Genomic DNA, 27,432 nt, shown 5'->3' on the forward strand with positions numbered 1-27,432 from the left:
CTTAACTCACTTGATCCACAAAAATAAAGATACATGCAGAGATCACTGAGTCAAAGTATTAAAGAATATTAATCAAACCAAAAACTAAAATGGTTTATTTAAAAATGTTAAAATAAGGGGCGCCTGGGTGGTGCAGTCGGTTAAGCATCCGACTTCAGCCAGGTCACGATCTCACGGTCCGTGGGTTCGAGCCCCGCGTCGGGCTCTGGGCCATCAGCCCAGAGCCTGGAGCCTGTTTCCGATTCTGTGTCTCCCTCTCTCTCTGCCCCTCCCCCGTTCATGCTCTGTGTCGCTCTGTCCCAAAAATAAATAAAAAACGTTTAAAAAAATAAATAAATAAATTAAAATGTTAAAATAAATAAGATCTTTTAATTTTTGCATTGCCTTTCAGCAAATTACCAAGGAACAGATAATTCCTATCCTAGTGATTTATTTCAGGAAAACAGAAAGACATGTCCAATTCATTTATTTCCAGTTTTATTAAGAAATAGTTGACAAACATCACTGTGTAGGTTTAAGGTGTATAGAATGATGGTTTTGTTTAGACCCAATTCATTTTATGAGACTAGAAAAACCATTCTTCCAAACATGAAGAAATGAGAAAGAAAATTATAGACCCTTTTCACTTGCAAATAGAAGTGCCTAAATGCAAATGAGATATTAATCCTACGATGTAACAATGTATCATGATTAAGTAGGGTTTATCTCAGGAATCCAAATATGGTTTATAACTGAGATTCACTCCACCAAATGGATTAAAGAAGAAAAATCACATGTTAACGAAATAGATGCTGAAAGTGCATTTGATAGCATCCAATTCCTATTTATGATTGAAAAAAAAAATCTGGACAACTAGAAATAACTGGAAATTACTTAACTTGATTAAAGCCTACTACAAACATTATGTAATGCCATTTGATAATATGAGGATACCTACTCCCATCATTACTCTTCATCATGGTCCTGACTAGTTCAAAGAGATTAAAAGAGAGAGAGAGAGACCAAATCAGGATGCTACACTCCATAAAACCTAAATGTTTTTAGTTGCTTAAAAACCCCAAGAGTTTCTTTCTTTCTTTGGTTTCTTTTTGGTCATTTTCATATTAAATAATACTCTCTTAGAAACAGTCTTTAAAGTGTATAAACAAAGTGTCTTCATGGCATCAAAATGTTACTCCAGATCAGGAGGGACACCAGTGGGAGGCGTGTGACTGCAGAGGGCACAGCCCCACTGTGTGCAGGGCTGAGGATGGGCGTGCTCTGGAGGCCCACTTGGCTGGGAGCCACCTTGGGGAGGAACACCCCCGCCAGCAGGACCTGGAACCCTCTCCTCTGCTGCCCAGCCTGCGGCTCAGACCATTCATTTGGTGTCACTTGCCTGGAGTGGACCCCTGGCCCCTGCTGCTTTCTCTCACCTGAGGACCCTTGGGTCCCCACCTCATCTCCCTGAAACGGGTCTGCTTCTCCTTCCCAGCCTGGGCACCGGGCAAGGCCAGGAGAGGAGCAGGGAAGCCCACCCAACAGGACAGTCATCGCAGGCTGCCTGGGACCCTGGGGGAAGAGTCTCAGGCTGCCCGATGGGGTCTTCATACCCACAAGTCAAAGGCAAGAACAGAAAGGTGACAGAAGAAAGAAGAGACACGAAAGTCACCACTGGAAATGTTCAGGAAGCAAACACGCCCTCTCAGACCCTTTCACACACGGTGGCTGCGGAGCCATCTATGAAAAATGGCCCTCTGGTCACCCTCTGCCTGGAACCAGACCGCACAGCTCAGGTGTGGGGTCAGCCAGACTGAAAACCAAAACCAAAGGGAATCAAGAAACTCCAAACGTCACTCGGAAATGAGTGTTTCTGTATCCCTGCGATACCTAGCAGGCCCCGGTGGACTTCTCCACGAGACCTCTTCCCTGAGGCACCTCAACCCCTGCGAGCTGCCACACCTAGGCCACACACTGTCTCAGGAGCTCCCACTTGGGAAGATCAGGCTGCTAGCTGCCTCTCTGCACTCTGTTTATGGAAATCAGAAAACCCTGTGGGCCTTAAATCACCCTGTTCTTGGCCAAGTGTCCACTCAGGGGGGAGCCAGGGCGGTGACAGCTGCCACAAGTCCCCCCAGGAGCTGCTGTGCCACGGACAGAGGGTCAGGGCCTGAGGCCGGGCTTCATTGATGTGACTTGTGGGAGAGGGATGGGAACTTTCCCGCCCAGAGGAGGCGACCTGGGCGCCCAGTTTTCAACAGATGCCACCAGATTAGGACTCATACCCAAATCCATGTCAACTCTTCAAATCCTGCTGCCTGGAGGAGGTATGACCCTCCCGGGACCATCACAAACTGGGTGAGTGGGCAACAGAGAGGAAGACCCACTCCTGGGGCCCTACTTTGGCTGTTGAGTCCAGGGTCCTTCTCTTGGGAGAAGCCTGTTCTCTCCTCTGGTGACAGAGGCGTCCGGTCATCTGGGAAAGGCGGCACAGGTAGGGAGGGGCAGGGCTGGGCAAGGCTGCATTTATAGCTCCAGATGAGCAGGAGGTTGGCCCCACCTCACTAGGGCCCGCAGGCCAGGCCTCTCCTTACACTCGGTGGAGTTTCCTCCCGTTGTGCAGGTGGAGTCTGGCTCTCAGCCCCCTGGGCAGGTGGTCAGTACAACTAGGAGCATGTCCAAGGTCACAGAGTGCCAGGAGGTGGCGCTGGTCACTCCCAGCTCTGGGCATTTAAGGCAAAGCCTCCAGGAGACAGCGCCAGCCCTGGGAAGCGGGGAGGGGGAGACTCTGGGAGCCCCCGCCCACCAGTCCCAACGTGGCATTTCAGGAGCCGCTGGCTTTACTCTGGGACAGAGTACAGGCGCCCAGCTTGTTCTACAGCGTGCTCCGAGGTGGTTCCCAGGGTGGAACCAAGCGCACCCTGGCCCCACGTGCTCAGACACAAAAGGGTCAGTGGTCCCCCGCACGGCGAAGCTCAGCTCCCTGTGTCAATAGCGGCCGGTCTGCAGATGCCTCAGCACCAGCTGCAGGAGGTCGAGGGTGGTGAAGTTGACGCCCACGGCGGTCAGGCCCTTGAGCCAGTTGCTGGGCCCACGCACGGCGCCCTCCTCCCCCACGGGCGGCAGGCGATGGAGGCGGGCAGGTGTCCCGAGACCCCGGCCGTCCGCCTGAGCCACTCCCGGGCGTCCAGAGGGCGCCAGGAGGCCGGCGGGAGGAAGGACGGGGCGGGCGCAGGCCCGGGGGGCGGGGCTGCGGGCGGCCCCTGAACTCTGCGCGGCCCGAGCGTCTCCTAGGTGTAGGCAGCGCCCCCAGCGCGGTGGGCGCTTATCGCGTATCCGTGGTCGACGGCCTCCGGGCCCACTTCCCGGGAAATGCGGCTGAAGACGGGAAAGATGGCGCTGTATGTTGCCCTTGGGGTTACGGCCACCCTCGCTCCGGCAGGGCCGGGGGTTGGGTCCTCGAAGCCGCGGTCGCCGCAGCCGGGGCGCGGGCGAGGAGGCGGGCCCGGGGGGGTGGGGTGGGGGGTTGGCAGGGCTTCCCCACCGCAGTCCGAGCGGCGGCCGCGGCTGCGCGGGGCTCCTGGAGCGCGCTCCGCTGGGGGGCTGCGCGGGGCCGCCTGAGCTCCGGCGCCCCAGGCTGAGGATGCCGTCGTGGAGGCAGGTGCAAGGTCTCCTTGGCCAAAAATCTTTGTGAAGACACTTGGAAGGTGATTTTGGTTGGGCCCACGGGGGAGATACCGCCGTTTTGGCAAGAGCACCGGCCGGAACCCAAGGCAGGAGGGAGCTGAGAACTTGCCTGTGATCGCTGTCCCACGAGACAGCTGAGGGCAGGACAGCGGCCACCACGGCTTCGCCTCCACAAGTTTATTTCTTGCTCACACTAAACGTTCCTTATGGGTTGGCAGAGGGGTCGGGCTCGTTGTCCCTCGGAGAGGGAGGCTGATGGAAAAGCCATCATCTTAAACATTGCCAGTCATTACGTCTAAGGGAAGATGACAACTTGGGAAGGTCTGGCATCCACAATTAAATGCTGTGGTTCCAAAGCAACAATGTCACTTGCTCAAAACTCAGTTGGCCAGAAATAGCCACATGGCCCCACCCATATACTGGCAAGGCAGGAAGTGGAATCCTATTAATGGACCTAGAAAGGGGAAGATAGGGAAATATCGGTGGGCATTTCTAACAACTCCCACAGAGGCAAGTTCATAGGAAATGAGGAAAGGACACAAAACTATCTCCTTGTAGATTTATGAGTTTTTACGTAAACCAACAAGAAATAAAAGAAAACCACTAAATGATTATGACTAATAAGATCTTGTGGCAGTGTTGCTGAAACATCAGTTTAGAAAAACAAAGAGTGGTACTCAGTGTCACCTGCTCTTGGTATTTGATAAAGTAGATTACTTTCTCCTCCAAACACTCGATTCACTTGGCTTCTATAGAACGGTAGCCTCCTAGTTTTACACCACCTTCACTGGCTGCTCATCTTAATTTTCTTTTTTCATCTCCTCTGCGTCTCTGTGCCTTCTTAATGCTGGAATACACCAAGATCAGTGCTTGGACCTTTCTGACCTATTCTCTCTTCCTTGGTGATTTCTTCTAGTTTTTTTAAGTTGATACGGCAATGTTATGAATTTTATCTCTTGGACAGATCTGGACTCTCAACTCCAGACTCACATATACAACAGTGTATTCAAATCTCACTTGAGTGTCTGATGACATCTTACTGATCCCCTTACATAATGGCATCTAAAAGATTAAGGGAGTTTTCTTCCCTTGATTTGTTCTTTAGGAACTCTTCCCCATTTAGTAAAATGACAACTGCATCTTTGAAAACCTTGAAATCATCAGTGACTCCTCTCTCTTCAATACTCCACTGCCCAGTTGTCAACAAATCCAGAATGTGACTCCTCATACCTCCTCCATTGCCACTAATTAGTCCAAATCACCATCATCTCTTGTTGTGCCTCTTGAAATAGTCCCTAATTGGTCTTCGTTTTCTACTCTTGCCCCACCTACAGCCTGGTGTCAACATAGTAGCCTAAGTAAACCTAACATCTAGGTCAGTTATGGTATTCATACAGTGGTTTCCCATCCCAGTCAGAGACTGTGCAAGGCAGTGTGTAAGAGCACAGGCTCTAGAATCGGACCCAATCAGTCATGTGACCCAGCTACCTGATCTTGGGCAAGTTACTTAAGCTATTTGTGCTGTGGCTTCCTCATCACTCAGGTGGGGTTGTCGAGAGGATTAGGTAAATTAATATGTATAACGTCCTTGGAACAGTGCCTGGCATATGGTAATGCAATATGTGTATCAGCCGTTATTTTATTGTTATTGTTATTTTGGTAAACTCCAAAATTCTTAATTTTTTAAATGTTTTATTTATTTTTGAGACAGGGACAGAGAATGGGCAAGGAAGGGGCAGAGAGAGAAGGAGACACAGAATCTGAGGCAGGCTCCAGGCTCCAAGCTGTCAGCACAGAGCCCGACATGGGGCTAAGATCATGACCTGTCAGACGCTTCACTGACGGAGCCACCCAGGCGCCCCAAACACCAAAATGCTTAAAATGACTTTTAGGGCTCTACACTTCCTACCTACCCCAAGATAAGCTCTGTGGTAATCAGGAACTTTTGTCTGTTTTCCCAGCACATAAAATAATGTCTCAGTTATAGCAGGAGCTCAATAAATATTTGTTAAGTGAATTAATGGATAAAAGAATAAATGAATTCAAAGAGGGCTGATATAAAGAAGAGCTCAGAATCTAGTCCTTATTAAATAATACAAATTACACCACAAAGAAGGACTTTTTAGTTGATATCATGGAAGAAATTTGCTTTTCATGTGAAGAAAGTTAAAATTGATGTTTTTGAAGTCTATACCACTTAGAAAGCTACACTTAAAAATGTGACTTTCTAAATAAAACACTGAAGCACATACCCTAAAAGTTAAAAGTGGGTTGAGCAAAGTTAGCAGAAGGAAGAAAATGATAAAGAGTAAAGCAGATATAAATGAAATAAAGAATAGAAAAACAGTAGGAACAAATCAACAAAACCAAGAGTTAGTTCTGTGAAAAGATCAACAAAACTAACTTTGAGGAATCTTGGGCAAGGAGAGCCAAGAAGGAAAAGTGATATTTTCTGTTAAACTGAGTAGAATAGGATTGGTGATATTATAATTTGGATAGTAAAAGAAATATGACTTTATTTTATACCCAAACCAATGAAGGGGGCATACTTATTATTGTGAATAATTATACATAAGTAGGATCATAGTATACATGCTGGTTTAGAACTCATTGTTCTTCTTTTAACAGTATGTTGTGGACATGCTTCTTTGAAGTAAATGTATACATGTAAAAAATTTTTTTTTTTTAAGATCTCAAAAAAAAGAGTGGGTTGTTGGATTCGGACTGCAAGAAAATGAAGGATTTTTTGGCAGTGAAGGTAACAAAACAACTTACCAATTGGGGACCAGGAACTATATCTGAAACATTAAAAACCATGGGGATTATTACCTAGAACATAATAGAAGTGTCTATTGATGTGCAGTTAAAATAAAACAAAGTAGAAAATAATGAACAGACGTGAATTGGTAATTCACAAGCAGGGGGAACCTAAGTGCTTTTAAGTATCAGAGATTCTTATGCTTACAAATAATCAGAGAATTATAAATTAAAATAGTAAAGATATAATCCTTTATACTCCTCAGATGGATAATACAAGGCTGAGACAATTTTTTATGCTTCTGAGATTGATAATTAGGAAAATAGCGAGCACTGGCGATGGGAATGAAATGGGAATTCTCATATTCTGGAGAAAGTATAAACTGGTAGAAACCTGCGGGAGAGAAATCTGGCAGTACTAATGAAATTATATATGTGTATCTCCTAACACTCCCACAACCCTGTTCTTGATTATAGACTTCTCTTCAACACGTCTAAGGATCCCTGTTTGCATCACAGTTTGTGGTAGCGAGAAGCTGGAGGAAACCATGGCTGAAGAAAGAGTAAGTAAAATGAGACAAGGGCACCCAAAAACCTGTTATCTAGGATGAAGAAGCAATAATCATACAGCACCTGTGTACATCTTGAAAGTGATATTATTGAGTGGAAACTAATAGGGAGAACCTGATTTATAGGTCAATATAATTTATATAAAGTAAGACTGTATATTTGTAGGAGTAGGAAAGGAGGTCAGCTCATAGCCATACTACTGATTCTGTTTTTTAAACGTTTTTATTTAATTTTGAGAGAGCACAAGTGGGGGGAGGGGCAGAGAGAGAGGCGGACAGAGGATCCGAAGCAGGCTCTGTGCTGACAGTGGTGAACCTGATGCGAGGGCTCGAACTCATGAACCATGAGATCACGACCTGAGCCGAAGTCAGACGCTCAACCAACTGAGCCACTCAGGTGCTCCCATGCTGCTGATTCTTGTTCAGTGAGTCTGTGCCTGCTCATTCCCCAGTGTGAGTGCGTTGGCCTCCAGGATTGGGCTGCAAAGGCAATACCTGATATGTTTATTGTGGAGGAAGGTGTGAAGACTGTTGGGGAGACAACTGCCCTTTAATGCAACTAGCACACCTGGAAAGAAGGTATAGGCATCCCCAGAGTCCCTTAACACAGAGCTCCTTCAGAAGTGTGCACAGATTCACAGGTGATTGGATTTAGGGCCCAAAAAAGACATTGGAAGCCTAGAAGAAAAATACCTTCTTACACCTAAGTAACTAAAAGGGGCAATAATCCAAAATCTTTACAAACAGCATCTTCTAAAACCACTACTGCGGTGTCTTAGAGTTTCCACATCAGACATTAACCATAGTCTTTGGCCTTTGTCGTTCTTAAAATACAGCTACTATCACTTGAGCTCTTACTATGCTTTGGGTAACGCAAGCCATTAGCCACAGCTTCTGCCCAGATTTCAATAAAACCAGTGTAAACAGTTCATAAATTGCCCAGTATACTTGTCAGGATGTGTCTTTGCCAGTGTGATCTTTGATTTATCTGCCTTGTGTTACAGATTTTAAATCTGCAGTATTCTAGGCAGGTCCCAAATTATAAACCAATTACACTTCAGAATTTATTTGGTGACCTTATGGTTGGGAAATGAGAATGTCTTTTCACATGAAAAGAATGGTATAAGTGGTATAACCCACTTTCCTGGGCACTGGGTTCAAAGCCAGATTTTGGAAGCCTGACATTTATACTTAGCTTCCCTGCAACACTCACAGGTTTGCTTTATATGCTGTAACGCACCTACCCTTGTGCGACATGGCCCGTAGGGAAATAGGCTGTTTCTTGCGCTACAGAAATACTGAGGAGGGATTGCAGGCAAGGTAAGTGGTTTCCCTAAACCACTGGATCTCAGTCCTATCTGGGTATTGAAATCGGCCCTAATCATTTTCCAGAAAGGACCATGGAAATCCTGGCAGGTAGGTTTGGGTCGGGTGCAGCAGCCTCACATGTGATGCTGTTACACAGCCGGTTACCAGGCAGCAACACGGTCATTCAGTCCCTGTTCTCGTCCTGCTCACCTAATCTCACCTGTGCTGCAGGACCACCAGGCACCCTCTGGCATCTGAAGTCCAGCATGCAGGTGGTTGAAAGCCTCAACCATGCTAGTTTGTGGAATCTAACGCATGCCCAGACTGACAAACTCCCATCTATGGCCTCACCTTCACTTGGTGTGGCTTATATAACTTTGAGATTCTCGTGAACGTGACCCCTTCTTTTGTCTTAGTAGTAGGTGATCAGGATGTCGACTTCTGCTCTGATGAACATAAACAAGAAAAGTCAAACCACGGTGTCTGAAGGAGGAGAGAAGAGGTCGGATCTTGAAACGGGTTCTGTGGGTGGCCATGCTGTCCTTTGCTCATTCATTCATGCAAAGTGTCAACATATGCTTAGTGGGGGTCTGCTCTGGCCAGGCCCTTCTCTAGCTACAGTGGAGCTACGGTGGGGGAACAACACAGATGGAAGTCTGTTTATATGTCAGCAAAATGTGTAAAACATGCTAGAGGGCAGGAAGTGATAGAAAGTAAGTTAGGAAAGGGCTTAGGGAAAATTCTGGGTGACATGTCTGGGATGGTAGAAGACTGTCAGAAGGGGCCGGAGGGGCCTGAGTGGGGTGTGAAGGAGAACCTGAATAGAAGTAATGAGAAATGAGAAATGAGGTTTACTCGATTTTGAACCACCCCTCCCACCACTTTACGGGTAGTGAAAGGACACGATCCCTCCCGCCCCCCATCGCCCTCTCCAAGGCTTAGAGCCTTCACACCAAGACTAAAATGGTCTAGGCTCCTATTGCCCGCATCCCTCAATAGGGCACTGTGCTAGTCTTACCTAGGACTTCTCTAGTTTCTTCCTCACATGCCCTGTATCGCCCCGTTATTTTTTCCTCTCCCTCTTTAATAATATTTCTTGCTTCTATGAAGATGAGAATGGCTACATGTTCGAAAAAAACCAGTCTAATTTAGTTCTCACTGAGGTGCTTGTCAATAAGAATAAATTTTTAACTGATGTAGCATCACACACTGGGAGGAACAGAGTTCTGGAACTGTTGCCTTCACCTGGGAGCTGGCTCTGGGGTCAGGGGACCTTAACTGGTTGTTCACCATATTTTCCTTTTGCTGACTCTGGAATCCATAGGCTCAAGAGCATCAGGACCTCTGCCTGGTGTTTCTTTGATGGAGCACGTTTGTTGGCAGGAAGGGCCACATAGGGCAGGCTTTGCACAGAAACCTCACGTGTCAGCTGGTGCTGGTGGTTTGCTGTCTGCAGCACTCGCCAAGCTGAGGACACCCCTTTGGTGAACTTAGAAGCCCGGCATGGCCTTCTGAAAGAAAACTTCATGGAACGCCCTGGGCCTTTGCTGTTATGGCCAGTGAGTCGGAGTGCACGAGGTGGGGGAAGCAGCTGGGGTCAAAAGCAGAAGACAGGATAAATGAGTCTATGAAACAGCAGGCCAAGATTTCCAGGGGAACTGCTTCAGCTACCTACTGCTTTGAAATGGAAGGAAGAAAGCAGACCAGAGTACACGGCTCAAAGAGAGCGAGAGGTGACAGAAGGATCATTCTCAGGAGCCTTATGAGCACCGAAATAGGTTTTCATTCAGGATGACCCAAACCTAGATTTAGAGTCTGTCAGGGTGCTGAGTGGCTAAGTCAGTTACGCGTCTGACTTCATGATCTCACGGTTCGTGGGTTTGAGCCCTGCATTGGGCTCTGTGTTATAACTCAGAGCCTGGAACCTACTTTAGATTCTGTGTCTCCCTCTCTCTCTCTGCCCCTCCTCTGCTCTCTCTCTCAAAAATAAATAAACATTAATAAAAAATGTAGAGTCTGCCGTCACCCCACCCCCCACCTCTCTTTCTCATCCATCCATTTATCTATCAATTCCATCTATCGGTTATCCATCTATCTACTTACCTGCCCGTGAAAAGGAAAAGTCAATCCACATTGTCTGGAAGGAAAGGAAATAGGTCGAATCCTAAAATCTGTTCTTTTGGCATTCAGACTGTAATTAAGAGATTAGAGGTTCAGGGGCACCTGGGTGGCTCAGTTGGTTTAGTGTTTGACTGTGGCTTAGGTCATGATCTCACAGTTCATGAGTTCAAGTCCCGCATTGGTCTCTCTGCTGTCAGCACAGAGCCTGCTTTGGATCCTCTGTTTCTCTCTCGATTCCTCTCTCTCTCTCTCAAAAATAAATAACCATTAAAAAAAGAAAGAGATAAGAGATTTATTCATTTTGCCAAGAAATACACAGACACACATATACACATTATTACTTTCTATTAGAATCAGAGGAACGCACACACATTCATAAAGACCCAAAGTCACTCTCAGGGCCCAAGTGAAAAGTTAAGAGTTTTAACTAATTTGGCTTTAAACTCAAGGCTTCCAGTACAGGTTAACCGGAGGGCATGAGGGGCATTGCAGGAGAGCCGGCATTGGAGCAGTGAACACCGGGAGTGAGGACAGCACCCTGGAATGAAGACATATCACGGCTTCCTCCTCCAGGGGCTTTTGTGAGATGTTAGCAGGAAAAGAACTTGGTGTTTGCAATCTAAAGCAGTTTGGGGAAAACATATGAAATGTCTGGAAAGACTTTTGATAATATGATACAATGTTGGAAGATCTTGAAAAAACATGCTGAATTGTATTTCTCATTGCTCTCAAGAACTATATTGCATAAAGCACTTTAAATTTAGATTATTCCCAATACTTTATGACAGATTGAGGTAAGAAACTTGATCTGATTGATTCCCATCGTACTTCCCCCCGCCCCCCACCCCGTGCAACATACTTCTCATTTAGACTTTCACCCATTCAATTGTGTTCCTGAACTTCACCTAAACATGTGATATTGGCTTAGCCATTGGGCGGTAAGTGGCACAGACACAGACACGCAGGCTGGAGAGCTGGTGACGCTTACATGTTGTGGCAAAAGAGGTACTCTGAGTTTCGCTTGTGGTACCTCTGAACACGGACTCCGAACTCCTGAGTGCCAGAGAGGGAAGTTGAGGTACAGTAGAGTTCTGCACCCCAAATGGGAAAAAAAAAAGTTCACAGGTGGTTCTAAGGAAGCTGCTTAGGAGACTGCAGTGCTAAACCTTTCCCCCAAACCTCCTGTTGAAGTCCCTGGCAGATAAGGCGAGACCAGCCTGCATCACTCACTAGTTCAAGGCAATGTTTTAGATCCAGTGTACCTGGGTTTGGATTCTGGCCTGCCTCTTACTAGAAACATAGTTTTATGTTTGTTTGTTTGTTTGTTTGTTTGTTTTAACATTTATTTATTTTATTTATTTTGAGAGAGAGAAAGAGCCTGAGTGGAGGAGGGGCAGAGAGAGAGGGGGAGAGAATCCCAAGCAGGCTCCACGCCGTCAGCACAGAGCCTGACGTGGGGCTCAATCTTACAAACTCGATCATGACCTGAGCTGAAATCAAGAAGCAGATGCTTAACCGGCTGAGCCACCCAGGTGCCCTAAGAAATATAGTTTTGAATACGTTTCTCAATGTTTTTGAATTGCCGTTTCTTTTGCCATGATTGTGGACTTAGTGACAACAAACACAAAGCTTATGGCCATGTGTGTGGCACAGGGCTTGTTTACTAAGAGGTCCAGTGGGTAATGCTTCTGTTTATTGTTGTTGGCTCTTCATTCATTAGCATCCATCCTCTTCTGTGTCCCACCTTACCCTGTGACCGACTGGTCAGGTCCTGATAGACAGGAAATGCAGGATTCCTGGCTTGCAGTGGCTTCAGTTTTCAGCCATAGACCACAGAGTCCTCATCCATCCTATTTCTCCATTTGAGCTCGTGTGTTTCTGTAATTTCTTGTATATTAGCTCCATGGAAGGAAGACCAGCCTTTCTTCTAATTTGTTCCTTACCGCACCCAGGGGATGATTTTTCTCTGTGCTTTTTGTTAGTGGTTGTGTAGGTGGGGATTTTATAGAACACTCTGGCTTAGAAAAGAAAAAAAAAAAAAACTCAAGCCCGCATGCTGCATCAAAACTTCTCCTCCCAGTAATCAAAACCTGACAATGTTTTATTTCTGTATCACATTGCTTTTACACCTGTCGGCTGAACCACCTGGGATTCTGTGGTTTAAACATTTCATTTTCCTATAAGTATGAGATATAGTGAAGCAGCCACAACAAAAACAGTAAGTTACATGCAATGAACACTGTACTGAAATAGCAAATGCTGTGCAGCCCCAGAAAGTATAATCTCCAGGGGTCAATTCACATGAAAAGTTGACTGATACCTTATGAGGGCCTTTAAATATCAATGGTTCTCTTTTCCAAGAGAGCAAATTTAAATCCTTCCTAGATTTTAATAGTTTATTTTGAAGTACTCTGCTTGTATATAATTTTTATAGACCAGTGAAGGCTTTTAGGTAAAATACTCCATCACTTTCAATTCCATTTATTAAATAAATATGTATGGAAACCCTACTAAATTCAGAGGGACTAATCCAAGCCCTGTAGGGACTCCAAAGATTTCTTGTTTATAAACAACTTCTGTGGTTTCTTCTCTACATAATATATCACCTGTTTTACATGTAAATAGAGGCTTCTTTTAATTATAATACATCTAAATCACAATTATAGCTCTTTTTTTAATTTATGGTATTTATTTCCCAGTGTGAATAACATAGTTTATAAATCAAAGTAAAAGGTTATATTCAATTACGCAAACACGACTTTTCCAAAAAGACAAGCAACTGGACTTGAAACATTTTACTTCAATTCATGTGTTATTGAGTAAGTATATTTGGAGCACCTACTATGTGCCAGACGCTTTGGTAGTATCTGGGATATGAATAAAACAGGATCCTTTCTAGGGACTCAAAATCTATTAAAATGCAAGTTGCAATAAAACATGGCACACACCGGGACAAGATGTATTTAAAGTGTTAAGGAGGTTACTAGTAAGAAGTTACTGGTAAGAGTTGGGGGGTGATCCCTTAATTTCCTGCTCCAACTCTCCAAATAATCTCTGGCCCTCCACATCTCCCAGCTGATGAAGCCAAAAACATAGAGGTCATCATCCATGAACTGGCCCTTTCCTTGATCTCCCTCATTCAGTCCATCAGCTGGTCCAGCCACACCCTTCCCCTAAATTTTGAACCTGCCAGTTCACCTCCATTCCCACTTTTCTCCCAAATTCAAGCAGTTGTGCACTTTCCTCGGGTCTTCTCCAGTAACCGGTTCCCCTGGTCTCCTTTCTTCCATTCTTGCCACCCTACAGTGCTTTCTCTGCACAGCAGTAAGTAGCGTTTTAAAAACATACAAACCAGGGGTGTGTGGGTGACTCAGTCGGTTAAGCGTCCGACTTTGGCTCAGGTCATGATCTCACGGTTAGTGAGTTCGAGCCCCATGTCAGGCTCTGTGCTGACAGCTCACGGCCTGGAACCTGCTTCCGATTCTGTGCCTCCCTCTCTCTCTGCTCCTCCCCTGCTCACACTCTCTCAAAAATAAAAATTAAAAATAATAAATAAAAATAAAAACTACAAACCAAATCATGTTCTGTCTCAAGCTCTTCAGTGGCTTCCTGTTATGCTTAAAATAAAACCCAGCCCCCAGCCAAGACTTCTAAGACTCAACCTGAGCTGTCCCATGCCGTCCTCATCTCTCTCCACTTTCCTCTCGGCTCCAAGTCATAACAGCTGTGACATGTACAATCGGTGTGCCATCTTAGTGCTGCAAGTATCTCAACCTTCTTTCCATTTCTACATAAGTCTAACTTGCTGTCGCCTCAGAACTGCTGCATGGAACTCGCTCTCCCCAGATATGCTCATGGATGGCTCCTTGTTTTCTTGGAGACCTGAGCTCAGGAGTCCCCTCCCCACCCTGGCTCAATTCACTCTTTATTTCCGTCTTCACAGCACTTACCTCTGAAATTGTGCTGGCCTCTCATTTGTTTATCTTTTCTTCCCAATCCCTCCCCACTCTGGCCCTCCACACACATATACAAACTCACAGATGAAAGCTTTGTAAGATCAAGGATCTCTTCTGTCTTCTTTGTATGTATCCACCCAGCACTTACCGTTTGTTGAATGCATGAACGAATGATTTCAGAGGGAAAATGACATTGGAACTAGGTAAGATCTCATCAGACCAAGATGATGGAGTGAGATTCTAAAACTATCAGCTATTGCCTAGTGAGAGAGACACTTAAAGGCAAGGAACTAGCAACACCATGGTTAATATTCCAGTTGGGAACAACTTCCTGAACGCAGGCATAGTATATGGATTGAAATATGCTTCACTTAAGGCAGAGCCAGACTAAGACTGAATACTAACGTTTGGAACATGTTTTGATTTTTTAAAAGTTTTGACTATTGGAACTGGTGTCTGCATTCAGAAATAAATCTCATGGATTATATCTTTCCAATTATATCTTCACTGTCTGGTATTTTAAAAGTGAAATGGCAATTTAAAATTTAAATGCTTCTTTTGTATGTGATTGGGAAGAGGGGTCATGAGAGTTCACTGACAAATACGTTGATATATGTGGAACATACTCCATGACAAGATCGCACATTGTTTACAAGAGTCTTGGAAATAGAAGCTTGTTACCCATCACCGAAGCTTTTTAACATAGGCCTTAAACCAACAGTGACAAGAACCTGGAGGAAATCAATCCCTACCTTTACTAAATTGTCTGGAGGCCATTTTTGTTCTTAATTGAAACTTTCAAGTTTTCTTATGATTTATGGAGGAACTGGAAATAAATCAGCTTCCATCTTCTCGTTGTCTTTATGGGGAGTTCACCATTTTCCCACCCATCATGAACATTTGTCAGGTAATTATGGAAGCTGGCCTCTTATAAACCAACAGTGTTGACCTCTCTAGAAACCACAAAATTAGAACGTGGACAACTTAATGAAGAGGTTTTTTCTTTTTTTTTTTTTTTTCAAATTAGCATTTACATTTTCCCAAGAAATGTGTAAGCATAATAAATGTCTGGTGTCAATGGCATAGACATTCTTATCATCTGAAGTCTAATTATTCTGTTTTCTTATTTCTAATAGATAGTCACTGCTAACTTGTTCTGGCTTCTGAAGGTTTGAATTGATCTCTGCATCCCCTCTATCCACAGAGCTCATCTGTTTTCAGAGTTGGACATCCCTTCTGCCTCAATGATATCCTGATTTCCAGGCTAGACTTCTTACCCAGGCATTGGGCCCATGGTTTCAAGTGACCATAGGACATTTTCATGCAAAAGATCCACCACCAAATAAAATACAACAAACCCCAACTTAACCAAGATTCTTCTGCTATCCATATGGTCTATCTTTCACCCCCGCATCTCCCACATTCTCTCTCCGGTATGCCTATCCACCGTTCCCTCATCCCTTCCATTCAGACTGCAGCACAGGCTTATATATTATCTCTTGGATTCCTTGCTGCTAGTCCCATTGGATACACGCTTGTACACATTTGATCATACCTGAATCAAATCAACAATGTTCTCATCTGTCTCCCTGCCTCTTATTTCTTTGTTCCTCATACCCAGATACGTTTTCAAAGACAATTTTCGCAGCGTAACCATGACTAGAAAGGGATCCATGAACTCTTCACTTACCGTGAGAAGATTAGTTTCACATCATCTGTGATAACAATTCTCGGGTCACCTGGGTGGCTCAGTCGGTTACGCGTCCTACTTCGGCTCAGGTCATGATCTCACAGTTTGTGGGTTCGAGCCCCGCATCGAGCTCTGTGCTGACAGCTCAGAGCCTGGAGCCTGCTTTGGATTCTGTGTCTCCTTCTCTCTCTACCCCTCCCCAGCTCAAGCTTTCTCTCTCTCAAAAAAAAAAAAAAAAAAAAAAAAAAAACACTTAAAAAATTAAAAAAAAAAAAACAATCCTCAATAACTTACCACTTAATGCCCCACCTTTTTTTTTTTTTTCCTTTTTGTGAGCTTGCAATCTGGATAATCCTGTCTCTTTGCTGTCTTCTCTCCAGCCTTTTTTAGGTGGTCCTCTATTATTTCTGTCCATGGCCTTCTCTCTTCTCATCAGTTATCAAGATTATTTTTTTCTTCAAAGCACTTTTGAAACCTCATCTCCTCAAATAAGTCTCCCCTGGACACTCAAATCCCTCTCCACCTTCCTTTGTCAACAGGGTACTCTCATGTATTGTTTTGTGTGCTGGGGGTTGTCTCCTTCATAAAAACTTGAATTCTTGCAGGGTCAGAGGTGTTATTTTCTGCTGCATCGCATCTATGACAGTGCTAAGCCTTTTAAAAAAATTTTTAGTAAGTATTTGAGGAATCATATAGCAACAGAGAATCTTCCATGAGGGCTGGGGTCATGCCTTCTCTGTTCCCGGGTTATGTATTCAGTAGGTACCACAATGCCTGGCACATGGTAAGTGTCCAGTATACATTTTGTGATTGAGGGAATGAGTAAGAAGAGCTAAGTGCAGTAAAAACCCTCCTGTGTCAATTTTTATAGCATGCATTTAACAGGTAAGAGCAATCAGGAGAAAGGATACCTGAGGCAGAATGTCAAATCCAAAGACACATATCCATAGGTTAAAGATAGAAGCTATGGCATGTATATGTTAAACAACTAGCATAGGAGAATGAATCATGACAATCAGAATGCAGGCATCTGTTGAACCCCCAAATGCTTTGAGATTTCTGCAACCTTTGGTCTGATATAGGGACAAGGTATCATGGAGCAAAGATGTACAGTTGCTTCAAGCAGTGAGAAAGCAAGGGGGAGGAGTGGAACTGGTTCACACCATCAGGAAGCAGGTGGATGTGCCTGTGGAGGGATCAGTGCAATATGTCCTTAATAAAAATGATGTTTTTTCCCCTCAATTTTGGGTTAGGTCCCCAAGTTAGGAGCTGTCATTCCATACTCTACTATGGCATTTTATTACAACTGTAATAAATGATTTTTTGTTTGATACATTTCTTTAATATCTGTGACAGGTGCAAAGTGCAAGCTTCACATAGGCTTCTTGTATCCTTCATGTGTAGAATGGAGCCTGGAGCAGGGCAGGTGTTCCATATATATTTGCTGAGTGAATGAGGAAATCTAGGTCTATGGTGAAACAAGCACACGCATGTGTGTATGTGTGTGCACTCGTGCATGCGAGAGACACAAAAATAGACCCACAGGATAGACCTGAAGACTCCAGGAAGATCTCAGAAGAACCTTCAGACCCATTAAGAGAATGGAAAATAAGTGCTAAGAAAAAAAAAGTAAGAGTTGACATTGCAAAATTTAGAGCTAAGAATGTTGCAGGATGAGGCAGTTCTGTGAAGTGAAAAGTGCCCATGCCTAGCTGTCTCTTTTCATTTGCATCTGTGAAATGGGGACAACAGCAGAATCTCCTTACATTGGTACCAATTGGGGTTGCATCTGTGAATCACTGGACCCAGTCCCTGGTTCCTACACAAGAAATTGCTTATCCTTTGACAATTTTCTTTTAATTCAATGAACTTATAGGCTACTCTTTCTTAAGGGAATATGATGAAACAAATTTGAGAAAAACGAAAAAGCAAGACAGAGCACGATGTAACAGAATGGATTGTACATGCTCAAAAAAGATTCAAATCCTTGGAAAAAGAAACTAGAAAATGTTTCCTCTGATTTCGACCCATCCTAAATACTTTGTGTGTGTGTGTGTGTGTGTGTGTGTGTGTGTGTATGTGTGTGTACAATATATATCTATATCTGTCTCTTCATCCATAGCTCAGACTGCATCTGTCCATAGTTGTCCATATATTTTAATTAATGATAGATTTTTTGCATTGATATATAAATAAGTAAAAAGTGAGATTTCATAAAACAAAAAGTTGAAATCATCTCCCTTCTCCGCCTTCCTTCCTCCCTCCTTTCCTTCCTTCCTCCCTCCCCCCACTTCCTTCTTTCCTTCCTTTATTGAAGTGATCAGATCAAAATAAAATAGGTTTTTCCTTTTACTTTGGAATATCTTCTGCAGTTTTGATGAACTTAAAATTTTGCTTTAGGTACTAAGGGCCATAATCAAGTTTTTAAAGAAAGCACCAAAGTAAGTTCTGCTGACCTCTACATCTGGCAGGTGTTGGGCATTTTTCTTTATTCACAGTCTGGGCAACATTAATCTTTGTGGAGGGATCCTTCTGTGCCCCACGTGCCCAGTATGATGGCATGAAACATCTGTGCACTCTTGACCTTCTAATAGGAAGGTGGAACACTCAAGGGTCCTGAAGATCCTTCTATAGCTTCCTGCTGTTGAATTCATTAAGAGAAGATGGTAAAAGTCAACATAACTAGAGGCCTCATCCCTAGGCAGATCAAGGAGTGGGGTGCTCTGAGCTTTGAGCGTTGCTACCATGTCACTGACCCCTTTATCAGATGACTGGACCTGGACGCAGAGCTACGGGGTCCAGAAGTAATAATGGCTATAAGTTGCTGGTTTCTCAAATAGCATTCCCCACTGAAAAGAACCAGGAGTCCTTGGAAAAATAACTGATTCCAGCTCTGGGACAAGGAGTGTACAAGATGAGCCTACAACATCTTAAAGCAGAAGGTAAAAAGTAAAGAAATGTATGAAAAATGAAAGAAACATACCATTAAGGACACAAGACATAGGTCAAAAGACATGCTACTGGCCAAATATGTGACAAGTTGAACATCAGGATGAATAGTGACAGTAATGAATTAAAACCCACCGAGTAAAAAATATCTGAGTTGGGGGGCTTCTGAGTGACCTCATAGGAAAACGGAGGGATCAAACTGAATCTTGGGCAGGGATCTTTTCCTGAAATATAGAGTCAGGGACTCCAGATTTCCCTCCTGGAATTAAAATTATTGAAAAAATGTTGGAATTAAAAAAAAAGATCTTTGCGGTAAAATTGTCTGCATCGGTCCAAACCTCTTTTCAACCATGGTCCCAGATGAAGCTGCACTGTGCTATCAAGAGAACAATGGTTAGAGGTAAAGCTTAGGAGAGGGGGTGAAATGTGAGCAAAATTTGTGTAAGAAGAGCGCTTGCCTCTTAATGGATTCCATTAGGATTTGCCATTTAGCACTGAGACAACGATAGACCACTTACTGCACATTTACCTTGTGTTGGGTATTTTGCGGATGTCATTTAATCTTTGCAGCAATCCTGTGAGGTAAATTTTATTGTCTTTATTAATCTCCTCTTGTAGAGGAGCAGACTGGAACACTGAGAGGTCGAGGTCAAGGTCACGCTCAGGCCATGCAGCCAGTAGGTGGCCAAGCCAGGGTTTAAACCCAGGCAAAAGGATTCCCAAGGCCAACCTAGGCAGTGCACCATTGTTGGCTCACCTCTGTAACGGTCAGAACCTATCCTGAGGACAGGGGCTACCAGTGGACTGATTATATATAACCGGGCGATCTTTTTATGATCCAGACAGAGGAGTGATGTCTTTATTCACTTCTGATGGAAAACAAGTGCGTGTTTTCTCCTGAAGAATGAAGAACGCCAATAAAGGCTTCGGCACCTGAAATGGCCTCTGTGATAATTTACTTTATTTGCAGTTTACCTGTCACTGACCTACAACGGTAGCATCTGGCTTTGCCCACTGAAAAGCAGGGGCTCGTGATTAACTGCCTTTGACTATTCTTTTCCCAGAGCCGTCTGCATCTGCTGTGCTTTGCACTGGAATTTCTGAAGCAATTCCCCCTGACATGAAAATTAGGTTCTATACAAACAAGAGTTTCATAGCAAAAAGGGAAATGAGTGAGGTCACGATAATTTAGCACTAGATTTTCAAAGAAGCAGAGCCCCAAATAAGACATGGACTGTTTGGATAAAGTCCCCAAGACAGACAATACTTTGACGGGGGAAATTACTTTCCTTTTCTGGTTTCTCTAAGCATCTGACGTTACAGACCACACTGTCGGTGCATGTGAGCACAGGGGAGGCACCTAACAGAAGTCAGGGAAATCTTTCTGAATTCTTGAAAGAAAAGGACTTGTCAAGGCTAGAATATGGAAGAGGCAATGTGTTTTAGGTAGAGGAGGAGCATGAACAAAGGAATAAAGATGTGGGAGGAAACCAGTTTAAGAAGTTTGGAATGCCAGTGGGAGAGGCAGAATGGCTGGCCAGGTAGGTAGGAGGCAGATCTGGGAAAGTTTTGTGCATTATGTAAGTGAGTCTAATTTTATTCCACAGGCAAAAGGGAGCCATGAAAAGATGTTAAACGGAGTAGTAGCATGGTTATTTGCAGATTTTAGAAAGCTCTCTGGAAGCGTGTTGTCCATTAGATTGGAGAGAACAAAATGGAGCAAGAGAGAACTAGTCAGACTACTGGAATGACCATTGTGAGAAAGGATTGTGGCTCGAACTGAGGCAGTGGTACCGAGTGCAGATGGGGTGGATATAAGAGGTCTTTAGGAGTTTGAATCTATATGTGTGGTGACTGATTAGATGCAGAGGAAGGGAGAAGAGTCAAGGAGGACTCTTAGGTTTCTGACTTGGACACTAGGAGGATGGGAGGGACTTGTATATCTGTCTGGTAAGAGCAAAGGACCAGGGATGGTGGAAAATGTTGGCTAGAAAGCACGCGTAGAGGCTGTTTGGTATTGTGAGGTCTTGGAGAGGCAAGAGGATACGGGGTACCAGTGCAAATAGAAGCATCACATCTACAAGATGGGAGAGCAAGGGACAAAGAGGGAAGCAGGTGCAATAAGTCTGTACTGACACACTGGATGGAGCAGCAGTGCTCAGAAGATTAATGACTTCTTAAATTTTTTCTAACAGGTAACAGACGAAGTTTTGGCTAAGCATAAGGATCGAGTGTTAGGTGGGAGAGAGGTGAGGGGTGGTGAGGGTATGAACTGTTGCAGACAATAGAAAGGAATGTCGCCTGGGAAGAGGCAGTGTGTCGGCTGGACGGGTTAGTGGCTTTGAAAAAGCTGAAGGAAGGCATAAACTGGTAGTGGTACCATTCTGCTCAGTTCATGTTGCATAACTCCACCCTATTGTGTTACACCCCGCTATTGTATTATAACTCACTATTCTTAAGACCACAGTGATGCCAGGGACCATATTTCATTTAACTTGGAGAATCTTCAGTGTTCAGAACAGGGCATGACCCGTATTAGATGCTCAATATACTTTTGTTGACTTGAAATTTGTGCAGCTATAGAGCAGTAGACATGAAATACTATTAGCAAACAGCACTTTTTTCCCCCAAGTGCATTAAATGGCAGTACCTTGGAGAACTCTGAAAGTAGAACAGTCAATATTTTAGGATGGTTCTCCCAGGAGTGACAGTTCTCTGTATGAACAGGTGTATCTGAAAAGACCAATTTGCTGCCAATAGTCACTTTCCTGCTGCAGACTCGGGGTTTAATGATTTAAGGCAAGACAGAGCACCTGGCATTGTTTACAGGGCTCTTTCTTCACAGTGACAATATACAAGAGTCTGTGCAGGGATTTCAGGGAGAAAAGTGAAGGGATTTGGAAAAAGTGATAAAAAAGGATAATGAAGGAGAAGAGTGAGCTGAGGACAACTGCCGGTTGAAAGTTATTGATTGACACCGTATATGCTGCAAGGCAAAGAGCACAGAGTGGAATAAAACAAAACTAAACAAAACAACTCCCCCCCGCCCCCCACCAGCCCCACCTAGGTCCTAGTGTTATCTCAGCCTCCAATTGTATGATCTCCAATGTGACCTTTAGGCAATTTTCTGAAACTCAGTTATTTTTGTTAGCAAAGAGGGGTCACACTTCTTGCATTAGATGATTCTTGTAATAGATGTTTTTGGGAGCTGCCCAGCACTTCACAAATGTGTAGTGAAGGCTACAGATAAGAACTGTGAGGCTGAGCAAATGTGCTTCCATGGGGGCTTCCATGTCTGCCTCACTGCCTTCCCTATGCTTGTGCCCCCACCCAGCCCAATCTTCTGTTTCTCTTCTTCGATCCTTTCGGAATGAATTTTATCTCCATAAAATCCTTACATAGAAGTGGAAAGTTAAATATAATGTAGTATTTACTTCCCAAGGTAGCCTTTGCAGTGTATCCAGAATGATCCTTGACACACCATCTTTCCAATTCCTCAAAATTTGCAAGTCGGGGGTAATTTGTCAGTGCAATCCCATGAATGTGTTTTGTTCCAAGCCCTGTATTAGGTGCAGAGAATGAGGTACAACAGGGGAGATGAACATAGCTTTTTCTATGCTAATGTTCATAATAAAGTATAAAATACTAATAGAAACACAGAGAAGAGATTAATTTTATCTGGGTGTTTAGAGAAAGCTTTCTAGAAGCTGTGCTATTTGACCTGGGCCGTGAAGGATGAACACAATCAATACAACTGCGCCAGATATAGAAGGGAAAGACCTTTCTCAGGTAGAGAAAAACAGCATGGACCAAGACCTAGAGGTAGCAAGGGGAGTGTGTGGAGTGGACAGGTGGTGTAGCCGCCAGATTGTTCATTCTCCAATGGTAAATTCTCACTAGAAGTAAAAAAAAAAAAAAAAAAAAAAAAAAAAAAAATCAGATGTGGACACAAGAGCCTTAAACATGGGAATTTCCATCGCTTTGGGAGACTGATGGCTACCAGAGACTCTAGAATCATGACAGGAAAGAGTAGTGAAAATCCCTGTTGCACATACATGAGCTGTTACCAGGAGTGACACACTGAAGCTGGTGCGCTGAAATCGCATTGTTTTGTGGAAAATCCCAAAGACGGCTGCAGATTTGCTGTGATTTAGGAAATGACTAACAAAGGAGAAGAAAGGAGCACGTGAGTTGGTGTTTTACAAACTGACAGATGGACACACACTTCTAATCACTGGAGATGTTGAGATATCTGTAAAACGAATGGAAGCTCACCTCTTCCTCCTGAATTCTTCTAAATCTCATGACAATTACATAGCTACAGCTTGTTTATAGGCATCAGAGGGGAAGCTGGATTTAACTGCAGGCTCTGCTACTTAGATGTGGGCACATGGCCAAGCTATTTGAGGTCTATAAGTCTCATTTGGTTCATTTGTCTGAAAAGATGGGAATAAGAATACGTACTTGGGGAGCCTGGGTGCCTGAGCCGGTTGAGCGTCCGACTTCAGCTCAGGTCACGATCTCGAGGTCTCTGAGTTTGAGCCCCGCATCAGGCTCCGTGCTGACAGCTCCGAGCCTGGATCCTGCTTCAGATTCTGTGTCTTCCTCTCTCTCTCTTCCCCTCCCCCACTCATGCTCTGTCTCTGTCAAAAATAAACATTAAAAAAAATAAACAAAATAAAAGGATAAGTACTTATTTCACAAGGAGGTTCGTAGGGCAGCCTGCAGAATGGCTGGCATCTGCCATGTGCTCAAGAAATGGTGCTCGTTACTATTCTTGTCTTAATTCTATTGCCTTACCTCTATATTTAATAATTATGATGGTTTAATTTGCCCAATTTCACCAGCAGATCTCCACCTGTGTTTTAAAGATTGTTGTTCCCATCTAACTAGCCTCGCAGAGCCAGAGCTCCTGAATAGGAATTGTTGTGGGTGATAATTTTCTTGTGAGAAGCCAGGTGATGAACCGTGCTTTACCTATTTTATAGATGCCCACACTGAGGTAGAGACCTTGGATGTGCCCCAAGAAATTCAGACTCTGAGCTAAAACTATAATTAAATTCCTTCAACTCCAAGCCTGCAGACTTTGTCATTTGCCTCTGCAATCTTGTCCGTGCCACCATATGTCATCCGAGTGCTGAAAGGCACAACTTTCATAAGGCTCTCTGTGCACCATGCTACGTCACTGTGGCTAGCATCCCACAAAGAGTGACTCCTTTAGAAAAATCCAACTGGAGAGGAGTGAGGGTAATAACAATACAAGGGATTGTAATTTAATCACATCAAACCAGAGAGATAGCATTTACCGTGATCAGATGGTAATGGTAATGGTAAAAGAAAAGAGTAGTTCATTTTTGTGGCGTCAGAATTGGATTTTCCCAAGATCAAAACAGAGCTCAATTCTTTGGACTCCCGATGATACTATCACTAACAGAGAATGCCAGGAGCAAGAACAGAAGCCACTGCCTGTTGAATAGCTTTCCCCAAAATTTATTGTCCCATTTATGGATGTGAAAATCTGAATTGTAAAAGGAATGATGTATGTCTCGGTTAGATATGGTCTTATATAAGATTTTTCATTTTGGAAATTTATTAATATTCCTTAGGCAATTCATCCTTCATGAGAGAGGCAGTGGTGGCATGGCACTTAATAAGTTTGCAGCAACATTAAGCTCTATTGATCTGAAGTGGTCTATCTGCCTTTTGCCTTGATAGTTTATTACTGTGATTCACAGGTAGCAAGATGTACAGTCACCCAGTTTCTATTGACTATGCTAGAAAATGTATTACATGTCATTGAATATATTGCAAGTCTTGGGGATAATTTACACAGTATATTTTGTTTTTGTATATTAAATTATTTTATCCTGGCATTAATGTCAGTACATAAACACATAGACCAATGCTCAGTGAACACTGAACGTATGAATGAATGAGTAAATATCTCGTATAACATAAAAGAAAATAAGTCGTGGATTCAAGTTTTCTGCTTGAGAATGTTTAAGGCCTTTGGTCAAGGAGAATCAGTTGGGTTGGTTAGGCAGCAGCTCACAACTTCAGATCCTGATGTACTATTTTGGTTGCGTAGCCTACTTACTTGATCGGAGTTGGAAGAGCTGATGGAGTTAATCTGAGTTAGATTTCCTGAAGCAGCATGAGGAGCTAGGGAAGCCAAAGTGATAGAATGAGATCAGCAATATAAAGTAAGATTTGTGAACTGGGGCGATGGAGTGGGGCGGGGCACCTGGGTGGCTCAGTCGGTTAAGCGTCCAACTTCTGCTCAGGTCATGATCTCACAGCTTGTGGGTTCCAGCCCCGCGCCAGGCTCTGCACTGACAACTCAGAGCCTGGAGCCTGCTTCAGATTCTGTGTCTCCCTTTCTCTTTCTCTGCCCCTCTCCCACTTGTGCACTCTCTTGCGCACTCTCTCTCTCTCTCAAAAATAAATAAACCTTAAAAAAACAGATTTATGAACTGGGACCTTGGTGGGACAGATTTTCTGAAACAGATTGACTATACTTTAGTAAGGTTCTAGGAAATCACTCTGAGCATGGTTGGGTGTTTGTGGTTGGTTTTATTTATTGATTTATACATGGTTATGTTCTATCAGCTGAAAGTTTATCAAGTCAAGATGAACTAAAAGTATTTTAGGATTTAATTTAAATATATAATAATAGTGGAAATTATTAGACAAAGTTCTAGGTTTTTCCATGGATTATCTTACTTAAACCTGGTATTATTACTACCTTCATATTCCAGTTTACTGAGATCTAGAGAGTTTAGTTATCATGCACAAGATAAAGAAAGTGGTAGACTCAGAGCTTGAGCCTTTGGAAGCTGACTCCAAGGTTTGGGCTCTAAATAGGGAGTCTCTAGAAGTGGGATGTACCTCGGCATTGCCAGGAAGCATTTCCTGATATTTTCTACCACATATATGTGGTTCCCCAGCATTACTGGTGGTCATTTCTATGATAGTAAGTAAACAAATAAAATATTTTTTACCCTCAACAAACAAAAAAGATCATCCTCCAAACATAATTCTACCATTCACCATCTCTCTATGTTAAGATCTTCTATACTTGCCATTTTGTGCTGATGTTTGCATTCATTTATTCATTAAATATTTTGTTGAGAGCTCACAATGTGTCAGATACTGTTGTAAGTGCTTGGATTCCATCATGAATGAAACTGACAAAGATTCCTGTCGTCATGGATCTTACAAATCTTATATTCCACCAGGGGAGATAGAAAGTAGAAAAGAAATAGAACATATAATAAGAGGGTTTATTAAAAGCTGGCCATTACTATAGCTACAAGAAAAAGATGAATAAGAAACATCAGGTGTGCCTTGGTCAGGGGGAGGTTATTTAAAATAGAGTGATTGTCATATGTGTTGTTGAGATGATGTTCATTAAGCAAAGATTTGAAGGGGGAAGGGAGTGTGGCATGTGTGTTTAGGTGCAATGATGTTCGTTGTGTCCAGGAAACTCGGTCATCCTGCCTAGTCAGGAGACTAAGGGTGAACCTGTGCTCATGGGTGAAGTCAGAGCTAAATGTTGTATGTGCAGTTTGGTCTCAAAACCTTGGCCTCATAAGACTGTTGAGAAAACTGAAGGTGTAACCTGTCATTTCTCAGTGACAGACTAGCTTTGCCTTCAGGTGGTCGCAAGCTCATAAACTCTGCGGTCAGCATGAGCCATCAGGATGGGCCCTGCTCCAGGATGACACCCACTCTGCCTAACATGGTGGTTTTCCATCTCAGATCCCCAAATGTGGGGGGTCAGTACTCCAGCCTCTAGCGGCAACTCAAGGTACTGTCTTCCTACCCCTTCTCCACCTCACCAACCCCTTGCGACTCCCCAGTATTCTGACTTTCTCATCCTTAACATCTCACGTGAGATGTTAAGACCTAGGATAGTATTAGATCTTGGTGCTTCGAGCTGGAGTTTTTCATAGAAGTACATTCACTCAGAATGGAAATGCTAATGAACTTCTCAGCAGAATCTCTGATTGGCATTTACCTGGGTCTGCAATTCAAAAAATATAAGATGGATTATTACTTTGCAAATGCAATATGGAGGACTAAATATTTCAAAATATAGATTCCTTGGAGGAAATACCTGTTCACCAGATGAGGTGACAGTTGACAGTTTTTTATTGCTCTTCCCTTTCTTACTTCAAGTTTGGCCTTCAGCTAGGGTTGGCTATTTGTCTGCTGGACCACAAAATCAGGATGAAAGCCAGCAATGACAAGAAAATAGTCATAACAGGATCACTACCTTTTTGAGGTTGGGTTGATAATCCAGGAGAAGAGTTTTTTTGCTTTGCAGAAACTTTCATACCAAAACTAGCCTACTTGACAGTGAGTTTGTTTCACTGCAAATAGTTATCAAATACCCGCAAAGCCTCTAAAGAAT

At 43.6% G+C, this 27,432-nt stretch overlaps 1 long non-coding RNA gene across 1 annotated transcript in view; it reads left to right on the plus strand.

Annotated features, from left to right (window-relative positions):
* The first annotated feature begins 3,265 nt into the window (after positions 1-3,265).
* The window catches only part of LOC115511632, a 61,648-nt gene continuing 37,481 nt past the window's right edge, over positions 3,266-27,432 (plus strand). The window contains exons 1-2 of the long non-coding RNA XR_003968122.1: positions 3,266-3,380; positions 6,901-6,986. This is a non-coding gene — a long non-coding RNA (uncharacterized LOC115511632). The remainder of the gene's footprint in view (positions 3,381-6,900; positions 6,987-27,432) is intronic.

This window comes from Lynx canadensis, chromosome B1 (assembly GCF_007474595.2).
Source record: "Lynx canadensis isolate LIC74 chromosome B1, mLynCan4.pri.v2, whole genome shotgun sequence".
NCBI lineage: Eukaryota > Metazoa > Chordata > Mammalia > Carnivora > Felidae > Lynx > Lynx canadensis.